At 43.2% G+C, this 13785-nt stretch overlaps 1 long non-coding RNA gene across 1 annotated transcript; it reads left to right on the top strand.

Moving 5' to 3' along the window:
* The first annotated feature begins 11629 nt into the window (after window positions 1–11629).
* LOC112584483 lies at window positions 11630–13528 on the top strand. Its single transcript, XR_003108681.2, has 2 exons — window positions 11630–12015; window positions 12378–13528. It is a non-coding gene; the product is annotated as an uncharacterized LOC112584483 (long non-coding RNA).
* The last annotated feature ends 257 nt before the right edge of the window (window positions 13529–13785 follow it).

Raw genomic sequence — 13785 nt, 5'->3', positions numbered from 1 at the left:
AATATTCCCCAGCATCAGGGTCTTTTCCAATGAATCAGCTCTTCGCATCAGGTGGCCAAAGTATTGAAGCTTCAGCTTTAGCAACAGTCCTTCCAATGAATATTCAGGGTTTATTTCCTTTAGGATTGACTGGTTTGATTTCCTTGCAGCTGAAGGGACTCTCAAGAATTTTCTCCAACACCGCAGTTCAAAAGCATCAGTTCTTTGATGTTCAGCCTTCTTTACGGTCCAATTCTCATTTGTCCATGACTACTAGAAAAACCATAGCTTAGACTATGCTAACCTTTGTCGGCAAAGTGAGGTCTGCTTTTTAACATGCAGTCTAGGTTTGTCATAGCTTTTCTTCCAAGGAGCAAGTGTCTTTTAATTCTGTGCCTGCAGTCATCATCTGCCTTGATTTTGAAACCCAAGAAAATAAAATCTGTCACTGTTTCACTTTTTCTCCATCTATTTACCATGACATGATGGGACTGGATGCCATGATCTTCATTTTTTGAATGTTGAGTTTTAAGCCAGCTTTCACTCTCCTCTTTCACCTTCATCAAGAGCTTTTAGTTCCTCTTCACTTTCTGCCATTAAAGTGGTATCATCTGCCTATTTGAGGTTGTTGATATTTCTCCCAGCAATCTTGATTCCAGCTTGTGAGTTATACAGTCCAGGATGTCACATGATGTACTCTGAGTATAAGTTAAGTAAGCATAGTGACAATATACAGCCTTGACATACTCATTTCCCAACCTTGAACCAGTCCATTGTTCCATGTCTGGTTCTAATGGCTGCTTCTTGTCCTGCATGCAGGCTTCTCAGGATGCAGGTAAGGTGATCTGGTGTTCCCAACTCTTTAAGAATTTTCCACAGTTTGTTGTGATCCACACAGTCAAAGGCTTTAGCATAGTCAATGAAGGAGAAGTAGATGTTTCTTTTGAACCCCTTTGCTTTTTCTATGACCCAACTTTGCTTTTTCTATGTTGGCACTTTGATCTCTGGTTCCTCTGCCTTTTCTAAACCCAGATTGTACATCTGGAAATTCTCAGTTCACGTACTGCTGAAGCCTAGCTTGAAGGATTTATCATATAGCATAGTTTCACTATGCTTCCCAGGTGGCACTAGTGATTAAGAACCTGCCTGCCAATGCAGGAGACCTAAGAGACAGGGGTTAGATCCCTAGTCAGGAAGATCCCCTGGAGAAGGAAATGACAACCCAGTATTCCTGCCTGGAGAATTCCATGGACAGAGGAGCCTGGAGGGTTACAGTCCATAGGGTTGCAAAGAGTCAGGACACAACTGAAGCAGTTTAGCACATAGTTTTACTGCTTTAATAACCCTCTGGGCTCGACCAGTTCATCCCTTCCAACTTCTCCACCTTGGTCCTTCAGTCAGATCTTTTCACCATCTGCATACTTTTGCCTTTTCCTGAATGTCAAGCTGTTGGAATTTTACTGTATGTTGCCTTTTCAGATTGCCTTCTTTCACTTAGTAACCTACATTAAAAGTTATTTTATGTCTTTTCTTGACCTGAGAACTTTTTAAAACCCCAGAATATTATGTCACTGCCTGGAAAGTCTAGAGTGTGTTTCACCATTTATTTATTGACAGGAATCTCGGTTACTTCCAAGTCTTGGCAGTCATGAATGCAACTGATATAAACACACCTGTTCAGCTTTCGCATAAGCATACATTTTCAATTCATTTGTGTAAATGCCAAAAGTGAGATTTTTGGATCATCTGATCAGTATATTATTTAAAAAAAAAACAGAAAACAAAAAACTGTCTTCTAAATAATCATCTCCTCTTCATTATCAACAATTGGTGAAACTTCTAAATCATCTCAGGGATTAAAAGAATCCACTAGAAAAAACAATTTGTTGCTCAAAGATTTATTTCTGCAGTTACTGTTTTGTTTTAAGAATATGTTCATAAACTCTGTTCCAACTGGACCAATCACTGTGGGGCAGATCCTTGGCTTTGAAATCTGATCACCTCATGAAAGCCCAAGTAAGGGTGATGGAGACATGTGATGATATATTTAAGATCATTTAAAAATCAAAATGGAGTAGCTATGGTTCATATATCCAAAATGGAGCCAGGTAGCCATCCGTGGATGTGGTTTCAGATGCATTCTTGCATCACTGTGAACTTGAACTTTCTGGACTGCGTCAAACTCAAGAACACCTCCAGTCTTTTTTGGGGATGTGCCACAAAGCATCCTGATAGAACCTGTGCCCCTGCCCTGGAAATTCCAAGTCTTAACCATTGAACCAGAATGGCAGGGAAGTCCCCAGCCTTTTCCTAAACAACATCTGCGAGCTACTGTCAACTGCAGACATTGTTACAAAGTGCACCCTTCCCCAACCTGGAACTTAATAACCATTTTGAACTGGTAACCATTCTTTTTTAAACAAGCACCTTTCAGTTCAGTTCAGTTCAGTCACTCAGTCATGTCGGACTCTTTGCAACCCCATGAATCACGCCAGGCCTCCCTCTCCATCACCAACATTACACAGAAGAACTATACAAAAGAGATCTTCAGGCTTCCCTATCTATCCATCACCAAATCCTGGAGCTTGCTCAAACTCATGTTCATAGAGTTGATTATGCCATCCAACCATCTCATCCTCTGTCATCCCCTTCTCCTCCTGCCTTCAATCTTTCTCAGTATCAGGGTCTTTTCCAGTGAGTCAGTTCTTTGCATCAGGTCGCCAAAGTATTGGAGCTTCAGCTTCAGCATCAGTCTGGGGATTAAGGGCTTGGAAAAGCTGGGAGAGGGTGACAGGTGTTCCTAGTGAGCTGGTTCAGGATCTTGCCCCACTTTTTTCTCAGTCTGCCCTGCCCCCCAGGAGTGGCATCTTAATTGGAAACTAGAGATCCCTCTGGGACTGGCCTGAATCCCCCTCCTTTCCAAGAACACAAACACCCAATGTTCTTGGGGAGACTTGTCTTTAAGCTTAATTAGAATGTCCTCAAGCTTTCTCTGGCAGAATAAGTATGTTTTAAAAAGAAGTTCCCTTCTTGAGGTCATACAGGTTAAGTGTGTCACCATTTTCATGACTTAGTGCTCTTATTAACTGACATTTCAGAAAGAAAGACCTGTCTGAGATAAAGAGGCATTTATTGTGGGAACTGTTAGAGTTTCAGCCTACAGATACAGACTCAGGAACTTCTCAAGTTGTGATCTGCCAGGCTAAAAATGGGGAAGTTTATTAAAGACAAAAGCGCAAGAAATCATGGTTAGGACTCACTTCGTTTGTCCAAAATTGTGATTGGAGCTGTTGAGAAGTGAGGGTGCTTGTTAAGGCAGAATTAGTTGTATAACCACAAGGTGGAGGAGGCAGGACCCTGAGACCAAAAGATTGCAGTGGGGGAAGGGGTACTTTTAGGCTGTCAACTGCAATTGCCAAGAGCATTTGCCAGCGCTTGAGCAACAACAACAAGGGCATTTTCCATCTGCCTGTGCTATGGAGAAGGCAATGACACCCCACTCCAGTACTCTTGTCTGGAAAATCTCATGGATGGAGGAGCCTGGTAAGCTGCGGTCCACGGGGTCGCTAAGTTGGGCACAACTAAGCGACTTCACTTTCACTTTTCCCTTTCATGCATTGGAGAAGGAAATGGCAACCCACTCCAGTGTTCTTGCCTGGAGAATCCCAGGGACGGGGGAGCCTGGTGGGCTGCCGTCTATGGGGTCGCACAGAGCTGGACACGAGTGAAGCGACTTCGCAGCAGCAGTGCTACTGCAGCTGCTGACTTCGACACCCCCTGAAGGAAATTGACGGTGGAAAGTGAGGTACTCTGGTTCCACGGAAACTGGTGGAACAAGTCTTTAGAGAGTTAGATATTTTCAGGAACTGATTTCATGATCCCAACCTTTGCATCTCCAAATATCCTCAAAAGCACTAAATCCTTTCATGGTGACAGCTCCTCAGGACTAGTGGAAAATCTTTTATAAAGTAAGCACTTGATTGCGTTGGACTCACCAAAATCTTACATATTCACCTCCCCTCACTGCTGCTTTGGAGCAGCTTTTCGGAGCTATCTGAGGTGCTGTCTCCTGGGCTGCAGTCCTCATTTTGTCCCTAATAAAACTTAACTCACAACTCTTCCATTGTGCATCTTTTTAGTCGACAAGGCCAAAGGAGCTGACAAAAGAAGATGTGTGTCTGTTCTTGGGTGTGGTACAATGCAAAGAAAGTTCTGGTTCTTGAGTTCTGAAATCAGAGGCCTCAATGGCCTCCCAACTCCATTTTTATTTGCTGAACTGTGATTACTCCATTATAATTTCAATTTGTCATTACTCTTAACTCTGTCAGGGTTTCCATGGTACTATAATCCACGATCTTTTAAAACATCCATCTCTTGACTAGACATCAGAGAAGACACCTACCTTTCTGGGCCATCCCAGGTGCCTGCTTCACCCTCTTCATCAGAATTTGCAGAGCTTTTGTTTCTCAGCACCTACAGCAGGAGTGAACATTCTGCAGCTGTTTGGTGATTGGATAAGAAATTATTAGGCATGCAAAAAACCCATGAAAACATGTGGTTGCCACTCTAACTAGGTATGTAACACAGCTGCTGCAATAAATAACCTCCTAAAGTTCATTGATAGAACAGAATATATTTACTTATCTCTTATGTAGCTGTGGAATATAAGAGTTTCTGGTTAGAATGCAGCTTTTTTCCACATGGAAATTCAAGGACATAAGTTTCTCCCTATGTCTAGGGCTTCCCAGGTGGTTCCAATGGTAAAGAATCTGCCTGACAATTTAGGAGACATAAGAGACGTGAGTCGGATCTTTGGTTTGGAAAGAAGCCCTGGAGAAGAGCATGGCAACCCGCTCCATTCTTGTTCCCTGGAGAATCCCCATGGATAGCAGAGATGGGCGGGCTATAGTGCAAGGGGTGGCAAAAAGTAGGACACAACTGAGCACCCATGCATGCACACACATAAAGAAATGGAGTATTGATTGCTAGAGTGAAACTTGCGTAGCTGCTCCAAAAACCCAAGTATTTTTTGCTTTGTGGGGTTTTGTTGTTTTTGTCTGGTTGGCTGGTTGGTTTTTGTTTTGGGGTTACTTTCTGTTGTTTAATTTTTTTAAAAAAAATCTGAGTTCATTTACTAATGGGGCGCTTCTGATCTTTCTTTTTTATATCCTTAAAACTTCTGTATACTGAAATCAGTAAGCTCAAGTTATTGGCAAATGTTTCAATCCACATTGTTTCATTTGATACATAAATATCTGCCTTATCCAGGCATTGGATTTTTTTGAATTTATGAATGAGTAAGGAGCAAGAAAAGTAATGCTCAAAATTCTCCAAGCCAGGCCTCAGCAATATGTGAACTGTGAACTTCCTGATGTTCAAGCTGGCTTTAGAAAAGGCAAATGAACCAGAGATCAAATTGCCAACATCCGCTGGATCATGGAAAAAGCAAGAGAGTTCCAGAAAAATATCTATTTCTGCTTTATTGACTACGCCAAAGCCTTTGACTGTGTGGATCACAATAAACTGTGGAAAATTCTGCAAGAGATGGGAATACTAGACCACCTGATCTGCCTCTTGAGAAATTTGTATGCAGGTCAGGAAGCAACAGTTAGAACTGGACATGGAACAACAGACTGGTTCCAAATAGGAAAAGGAGTATGTCAAGGCTGTATATTGTCACCCTGTTTATTTAACTTCTATGCAGAGTACATCATGAGAAACGCTGGACTGGAAGAAACACAAGCTGGAATCAAGATTGCTGGGAGAAATATCAATAACCTCAGATATGCAGATGACACCACCCTTATGGCAGAAAGTGAAGAGGAACTCAAAAGCCTCTTGATGAAAGTGAAAGTGGAGAATGAAAAAGTTGGCTTAAAGCTCAACATTCAGAAAAAGAGGATCATGGCATCTGGTCCCATCAATTCATGGGAAATAGTTGGGGAAACAGTTTAAACAGTGTCAGGCTTTATTTTGGGGGGCTCCAAAATCACTGCAGATGGTGACTGCAGCCATGAAATTAAAAGACGTTTACTCCTTGCAAGGAAAGTTATGACCTACCTAGATAGCATATTCAAAAGCAGAGACATTACTTTGCCAACAAAGGTCCGGCTAGTCAAGGCTATGGTTTTTCCTGTGGCCATGTATGGATGTGAGAGTTGGACTGTGAAAATGGCTGAGCGCCGAAGAATTGATGCTTTTGAACGGTGGTGTTGGAGAAGACTCTTGAGAGTCCCTTGGACTGCAAGGAGATCCAACCAGTCCATTCTGAAGGAGATCAGCCCTGGAATTTCTTTGGAAGGAATGATGCTAAAGCTGAAACTCCAGTATTTAGCCACCTCATGTGAAGAGTTGACTCATTGGAAAAGACCCTGATGCTGGGAGGGATTGGGGCAGGAGGAGAAGGGGACGAGAGAGGATGAGATGGCTGGATGGCATCACTGACTCGATGGACGTGAGGCTGGGTGAACTCCGGGAGTTGGTGATGGACAGGGAGGCCTGGCGTGCTGCGATTCATGGGGTTGCAAAGAGTTGGACACAACTGAGAGACTGAACTGAACTGAACTGAAGGAGCAAAACTGACCATTTGTTTCCTACCTCAAAACCCAGGCTCCTTTTGCAACCTACCACACCACATTTTGCTCCTGTAATACCTACAAAACCAAGCTCTGCAGAGGAAAAAAAAGCTAAAATAAAAAATTTTGCTCAAGGCTGGCCATTGTACTGCAAACAACAGCTCTGCTCCTGGGTAGGTAGTTTGTCTAAATTAGAGTGGATGAAAACAGTATTTACTGTGTTGCTTATTGTGCCAGGGTACCTCTGAACAATATTGATGTATGTGTGTATGGTGACCTGGACAGCCTTGATATTTCCCTAACTTTGTGTACACTTTGTGCTTAGTCCTTCAGTCATGTCTGACTCTTTTGTGATGCTATGGACCGCAGCCCGCCAGGCTCTTCTGTCCATGAGGATTCTCCAGGCAAGAACACTGGAGTGGGTTGCCATGGCCTCCTTCAGGGATCTTCCCAACCCAGGGATATAACCCAGGTCTCCTGCATTGAAAGAGGATTCTTTACTGTCTGAGCTGCCAAGGAAGCCCATGGATAATGGAGTGGGTAGCCTATCCCTATCCCTTCTCCAGGAGATCTTTCTGACCCAGAAATCGAACTAGGGTCTCATGCATTGCATGCAAAGTCTTCACCAGTTCAGCTACCAAGGAAGCCCCTTGTTTAAGCTCTAGACAGGTGTTAGCCTAAGTCAAGAGATACCTTCTCCAGGAGATCTTCTCCACTCACAGATTGAACCCACAATTCCTGCAGTGGCAGGTGGCACTTTACAAAGTGCCACCTGGGCAGCCCAACTCTATAGATGGATATCACCATCAGATTAATTATATTATTTGCAGCCGAAGATGGAGAAGCTCTATGGTGGTGGTAGTTTTGTTGCTAAGTGGGTCTTAGTTGTGGCATGCAGGGTCTTTTTTTGTGGCATGGCTACTCTCTTAGTTGCAGCCTGAGGGTTTAGTTGCCCCCACAGCATGTGGGATTTTAGTGCCCTGAGCAGGGACTGAACCTGCTTTCCTTCCACTGGTAGCTGAATTCTTAATCACTAAACCACCAGGGAAGTCCCAATTATATTTACCCTTCAGCAAGGGTAGTGGGATGGATAAAAATTCTGTTTCAAAGGTTACTGTGGTCATAGCAAAGCAAAAGTAGAGATTTCAGCCTCTTTTTCTTTTTCTCTTGATGGTTTAGTGCTTTAATTTGTTCAGCATTGTCTCCAGTGGTTTCTAAGGTGCCCTTTTCAGACTTACACTTTAAGTTTAAAGGATTCTGACAGCAAATAATCTTTGACCCTTAACTCATGTCACACAGAACACACTAGAGCTCCATATATGTCGCATCTTTAACTTCTAGTTCTAGTTTAAGGATGAGAGCGGTTCCTAGGTCACTGAGCTAAAAACAATGATAATGCTGACTAAGAGTCAACGGCTCTTTTAAGTTAACAGACTCCATTTTAGGTTTATGGGGGAAAAAAAAGCAGTTTTAGGTTTGGGAAAATTTTAGCAGAAATGCAGAGTTCCCACAGGTAATTCTTCCTCACAGCTTTCCTTATTTTAAACACATTGTATTAGCTTGTTTTATTGGTTACAGCAGATGAACAAATTTTGCTACAACATTATGAACTGAAGTCCATAGACTACTGCTGCTACTGCTAAGTCACTTCAGTTGTGTCTGACTCTGTGCGACCCCATAGACGGCAGCCCACCAGGCTCCCCCGTCCCTGGGATTCTCCAGGCAAGAACACTGGAGTGGGTTGCCATTTCCTTCTCCAATGCATGAAAGTGAAAAGTGAAAATGAAGTTGCTCAGTCGTGCCTGACTCTTAGCAACCCCATGGACTGCAGCCTACCAGACTCCCCGTCCATGGAATTTTCCAGGCAAGAGTACTGGAGTGGGGTGCCATTAGGGTTTAATCTTTATGTTCTATATGCTATGGCAAGCTTGGGCTTTCTTGTTGGCTCAGACAGTAAAGAATCCACCAGCGAAGCAGGAGGCTGGGGTTCAATACTGGGTCAGGAAGAGCCTCTGGAGAAGGGAATGACTATCCACTCCAATATTCTTGCCAGGAGAATTCCTTGGACAGAGAAGTCTGGTGGGCTACTGTTCATGGGGTAGCAAAAATCAGACATGACTGAGCAACTAACACTTTCACTTTCATAATGACATGAATTTGATAGGGATAGGGTAAGGGGACAAAGTAGGTAATTAAATGGTTAATCGCACTGCACATTGTAAGTAGAAAAGTTTGAGAATGGGAAACCCCTGTAAGTTAATGATTGCTTAAGAAAGTAGTTTTGCTTAACTAAAAAACCAAGCAGGGTTGCTTAGCAACAAAACCTTGCAAAACAGAAGCATGGGACATCTCTCAAAACAATAGAACAACGATGGCATGAGACCCACATCCCACCTAGTGAGCTCAGTAAGTTAATGACCCCCTAGGACAAGCTCTCTGCACATATAAAAAAACAATAAAATGGAAAAGTGACATTCAAAGTGAAAGACCCTCATGGTCCTGAGACTTGAAACAATTTTTCCATAGTGCCATGACTGTCCTGGCTTAACCACATAGGGAGAAGAAAACTCCCCAGCCTGACGTGAAGGCAGAGCTGACTATGGAAGCTTGACATCTACTCAAGAATGAGGAGAAAAGTGGTATTTTCCCCCTCCCCATTTTTCCTTTGATTATTAATATAAAACTATAGCCCACTAAGTTCTCAGGCACAGCACCGTCTCATCCACCCACTTGTTAGCCTCACAAACCTCCTATTCTAATAAACCACTTCTTATCTATCACGTTGCCTCTCACTGGATTCTTTCTGTGCTGAGACATAAAGAACTAGAGCTCTTGAGAATCCCCCAAAACACCACCCAATAGTTTTAAATCCATCATTATAGAATAACAGAGTATAGTTTCATTGCCTTAAAAATTCCCTGGCCTCCCCCATTCATCCCTCCCAATCTCTCCACCTTGACCCTTCAGACATGTCTTTTCAACATCTCCATAGATTTGTCTTTACCTAAATGTCAAATTGTTGCAATTTTACAGTACGCAGCTTTATTAGATTGCCTTCTTTCACTCAATAACCTGCATAAAAGGTTCTTTTTATGTCTTTTCTTCACTTGAGAACTTTTCTTAAAGTCCCTGAACATTATGCCATTGTTTGGAGAGTCTACAGTGTGTTTAGCCATTTATATATTAACAGGCATCTTGGTTGCCTCCAAGTTTTGGCAATCATAAATACAGCTGCTATAGACACACCTGTGTAAGTCTGCATAAACATTAGTTTTCAACTCATTTCTGTAACTGCCAAAAAGTGAGACTGTTGGATCATCTGGCAAGTATATTAATTTCATAAGAAACTGACAAACTGTCTTCTAAAGAGTCAGCTTTTTATTGTTACCACTTGGTGAAACTTCTAAATCATTTCAAGTATCAAAATAATTCACCAGGAAAGAAATTTTTGTTCATCAAAGACTGATTTCTGCTGTTACTGTCTTAAGACTCTGTTTGTAAACTCTGTTCCAACTGGACCAATCTCACTGTAGCAGATCCTCAGGGTTGAAATCTTATCATCTCACAAAAGTCCAAAAAAAGGGTGATGTAGACAGGTGATAATATATTTGCTACTACTGTTGTTTAGTCACTAAGTCCTGTCCAACTCTTTTGCAACCCCATGGACTGTAGCCCACCAGGCTCCTCTGTCCATGGGATTTCCCCAGCAGGAATACTGGACTGGACTACCATTTTCTTCACCAAAGGATCTTCCTGGACCGGGGATTGAACTTGCCTCTTCTGCATGTCAGGCAGGTTCTTCATCACAGAGCCACCAGGGAAGCCTGATGATGTATTTAAGATCTTTCAAAAATAAAAATGAAGTAACTATGGTTCACACATACAAAATGGAGCCAGATGGCCTTAGGTGGAGGTAGTTTCAGATGCATTCTTGCATCTGAGAACTTGCAGATACATCACTGAGAACTTAAACTTTCTGAATTATATCAAACTCAAGACCATCACCAGACATTTTCAAAACAGTATCTGCAAGCACTGCCAGGTGCAAACATAGTTTCAAAGCGCCTCCCTCCTACACCCGCAAATGTGTAACCATCCTGAACCCCAAAACAACTCCTGTTTAAACAAGCATTCTTATTTCTTCCCAACTCTAGTCCAAATTTCTGACAATTTATATAACCTTGTAGTTTTGACCTTTATAACCTTTCCTCATTTTGTAGCCTCAGAACCTAATAGCCTGGGGTTTTGATCTGTGTATGATCTGAGAACAGTGGTGCGAACGAGCCACAAATCAACACCTTTTAGAGTAGGTTTGTGTGTGGGTGGCTACACACAACAGGGTTTCTGTTCTCAGGGGTCTTGGTTACCACAGGTTGAACCTCAGAGAGACAGAGCCTTGTCCCCATCTCTGCTAGGCCAGGGAGACTCGCAGGGTGTGGAGATTTATGCAGTCGTTCTCCTGCTCTGCTAGGAAGGGACCCAGCATGGCAGACAGCCTGAGCAGAGGGCTGTCCTCTTAGATCCACGGTTAGTCCACCAGGTCCCCATCAGGCGTTTGGCAAGTTGGAAAGGAGCCAAAGACCCTTCAACGTCAGGCATCCTGTTTACAAGTGTTCTGACTTCCTTTTCTGCCTCAACATCCTGAGAAATGAAACACGGGAAGTGGGGTGTAACATCTAGGGCGGAGTGCGGAAGATGGAGGATGGGGAGGGAGGGTTATATAGTACCATCTGGGGTACCATCCGGTGCATGGGCTTATTTTCCAGACCCTGCATCCGGTGTTTTCCTTCGAACTTGGCAGACGGTTGGGACCTGGATGTGGGAGACAGCTGCAAATGGAGAGGGATGTGGTCGCCCCATAGAGAAGCTGAAGCTGCTGGGAGAGGGCAGTGGTAGCAGCCCTGAGACGCCGCATCCCCCTGTTTGGCCACCTCTGCTGCTGCTGCTAAATCGCTTCAGTCGTGTTCGACTCTGTGCGACCCCATAGACGGAAGCCCACCAGGCTCCTCCATCCCTGGGATTCTCCAGGCAAGAATACTGGAGTGGGTTACCATTTCCTTCTCCAATGCATGCACGCATGCTAAGTCGCTTCAGTCGTGTCTGACTCTGTGCGACCTATGGGCAGCAGCCCACCAGGCTCCTCTGTCCACAGGAGTCTCCAGACAAGAACAATGGAGTGGGTTGCCATTTCCTTCTCCGTTGGCCACCTCTGGTCCAGAGCAAATTCATAGTGAAAGAAGAACCACTACCACCCAGAGGAGAAGAGAACGAAGAAACTGCCTTCTTGGTCTCAAGCAGGTTGCAAACTCTCTAGGCCTGTTCCAATAAGGGGTGAACGTCTGGCCTGGTTGGGTAATTTGAAAAAATTTGACTTGATTTCTCCCCAGATGGCGGTGCACCTAAGCCGCCCTCTTCATAGGAATTTGCAGAACTTTAGTCGGTGACTGGGAAATTCCTTAGGGTAAGCTCTGTGGTCTGGGGATTAAGGGCTTTGAAAGGCTGAGAGAGGGTGGAGGCGTTCTTAGTGACCTGGCCCAGGGTCTTTCCCCTATTTATTTCTCTGTCTGCCTCACTCCCAGGATTGTGTCATTATTGAAAAGTTGAGATCCCTTTGAAACTGGCCTTAATTCCACTCATTTCCTGAAACACAAAGATCCCAGGTTCTTGGGGAGACTTGTCTTTCAGCTTTGTCTGAAGAGCCTAAAGCTCCCTCTGGCAGAATAAGGGTGTGTTTAAAAAAAAATGGTTCCCTTCCTGGTGTCATGCAGGTTGAGTGTGTCACGGTTTTCATAATGTATTGCTTTTATTAACTTAAATTTTCAGAAACAAAGACCTGATTGAGAAGAGGCATTTTTTTGGCTGGATTGTTAGAGCCCCAGCTTGGAGACACAGATGCAGGAAGCTCTGAGTTGTGACTGAGGCACTTTAAAAAAAGGAGGAAGTTCATTTATTTATTTTTTTAAATGCAAGAAGCCATGGGTTCGTTACAGAGCTTGTTTCTCAAGCATTAAAACTTTAGTTGATGAGAAGTGAAGTGTGTTAAGTAAGGATTGGTTGCACGAACACAGGAAAGGGAGGGAGGGAGATCTTGAGGGTGACGACAAGATTTCTCGGGGTACCTTGAGGTCACAGGAATTGGCAGGTGTTGCTGTGTCCTTTTGTGTGGTACAATACAAAGATACAAAGAAGTTCTAGTTCTTGAATTCTGAAACCAGACTCTCGCCTTCCAACTCCATTTTTGTATGCTGAACACTTCATTATAATGATTATTATAATTACTCTATTACTCTAATTATAATGATCACTCTATTATAATTTCAATTTGTCATTGCTCTTAGCTCTGTCAGGTTTTCAGTGGTACTATAAACCGTAATCTTTTAAAATGTCCCTGTCTTGACTAGACACCAGAGAAGACACTAACCTTGCCTCAGCCATTCTGGAAAATCCATCCAGACCTCTCCCACACAAGACCCAGGTGCCTGCTTCATCCTCTTCATCAGAATTTGCAGAGCTTTTGTTTCTCAGCACCTACCATAGAAGTAAACAATCTGCAGATATTTAGTGACTGGATAAGAAGTGATTAGTAATGCAAAAAGTATGGAAAAAATGAGGCTGCCACTCTGACTAGATACATTACACAGCTGCTACAATAGATAACCTCCTGAATTTCATTAATAGCACAGTGTATATTTACTTATCACTCATGTAACTGAGATAATAGGTGTTTCTAGGTAGAACGTAGCTTTCTTCCACGTGGAAATTCAGGGACATAAGTTTCTTTTATCTTGAGGCTGTGCTACCTCTAAGGTCTCCTTGTTGTTATTGTTTTTTCATGAACAGAGAAAGGCAAAGGTTTTTGTGAAGATATGTCTGAGCTTAGGTGGCCTCAACCTGCAGGGACTTGAAACAGGACTTTGGTTTCTGGCCAGAGATTGAAGTCAGGCCAAGTGCTGAGTCCTGGCCATTAGGATTCATTTCCAGAAAATGAATTTCCACAGAGAAACCAAAACTAGTGAAACAAGTGAAACATTTATTAGGAGGGAAAAGAGTACATGTGCATAGGCACACACTGGCAAGCCCAGAGCGTCGGGTCCTTGTGGTAGTTTGAATCACTTTTATGCGATTTTCTTCTGGGTTTCCTTTGGCCAAACATCTTGGTTTGGCTGATTCTGAGTCCATATTTGGTATATATCAGTGTCCTCCCATGTGTGTACCCACATTTCCTAGCCAA

This window comes from Bubalus bubalis, chromosome 4, assembly GCF_019923935.1.
Source record: "Bubalus bubalis isolate 160015118507 breed Murrah chromosome 4, NDDB_SH_1, whole genome shotgun sequence".
In the NCBI taxonomy this organism is placed as follows: Eukaryota; Metazoa; Chordata; class Mammalia; order Artiodactyla; family Bovidae; genus Bubalus; species Bubalus bubalis.
The sequence above is the reverse complement of the archived record's forward strand: the minus strand, read 5'-3'. Positions and strand labels throughout refer to the sequence as shown.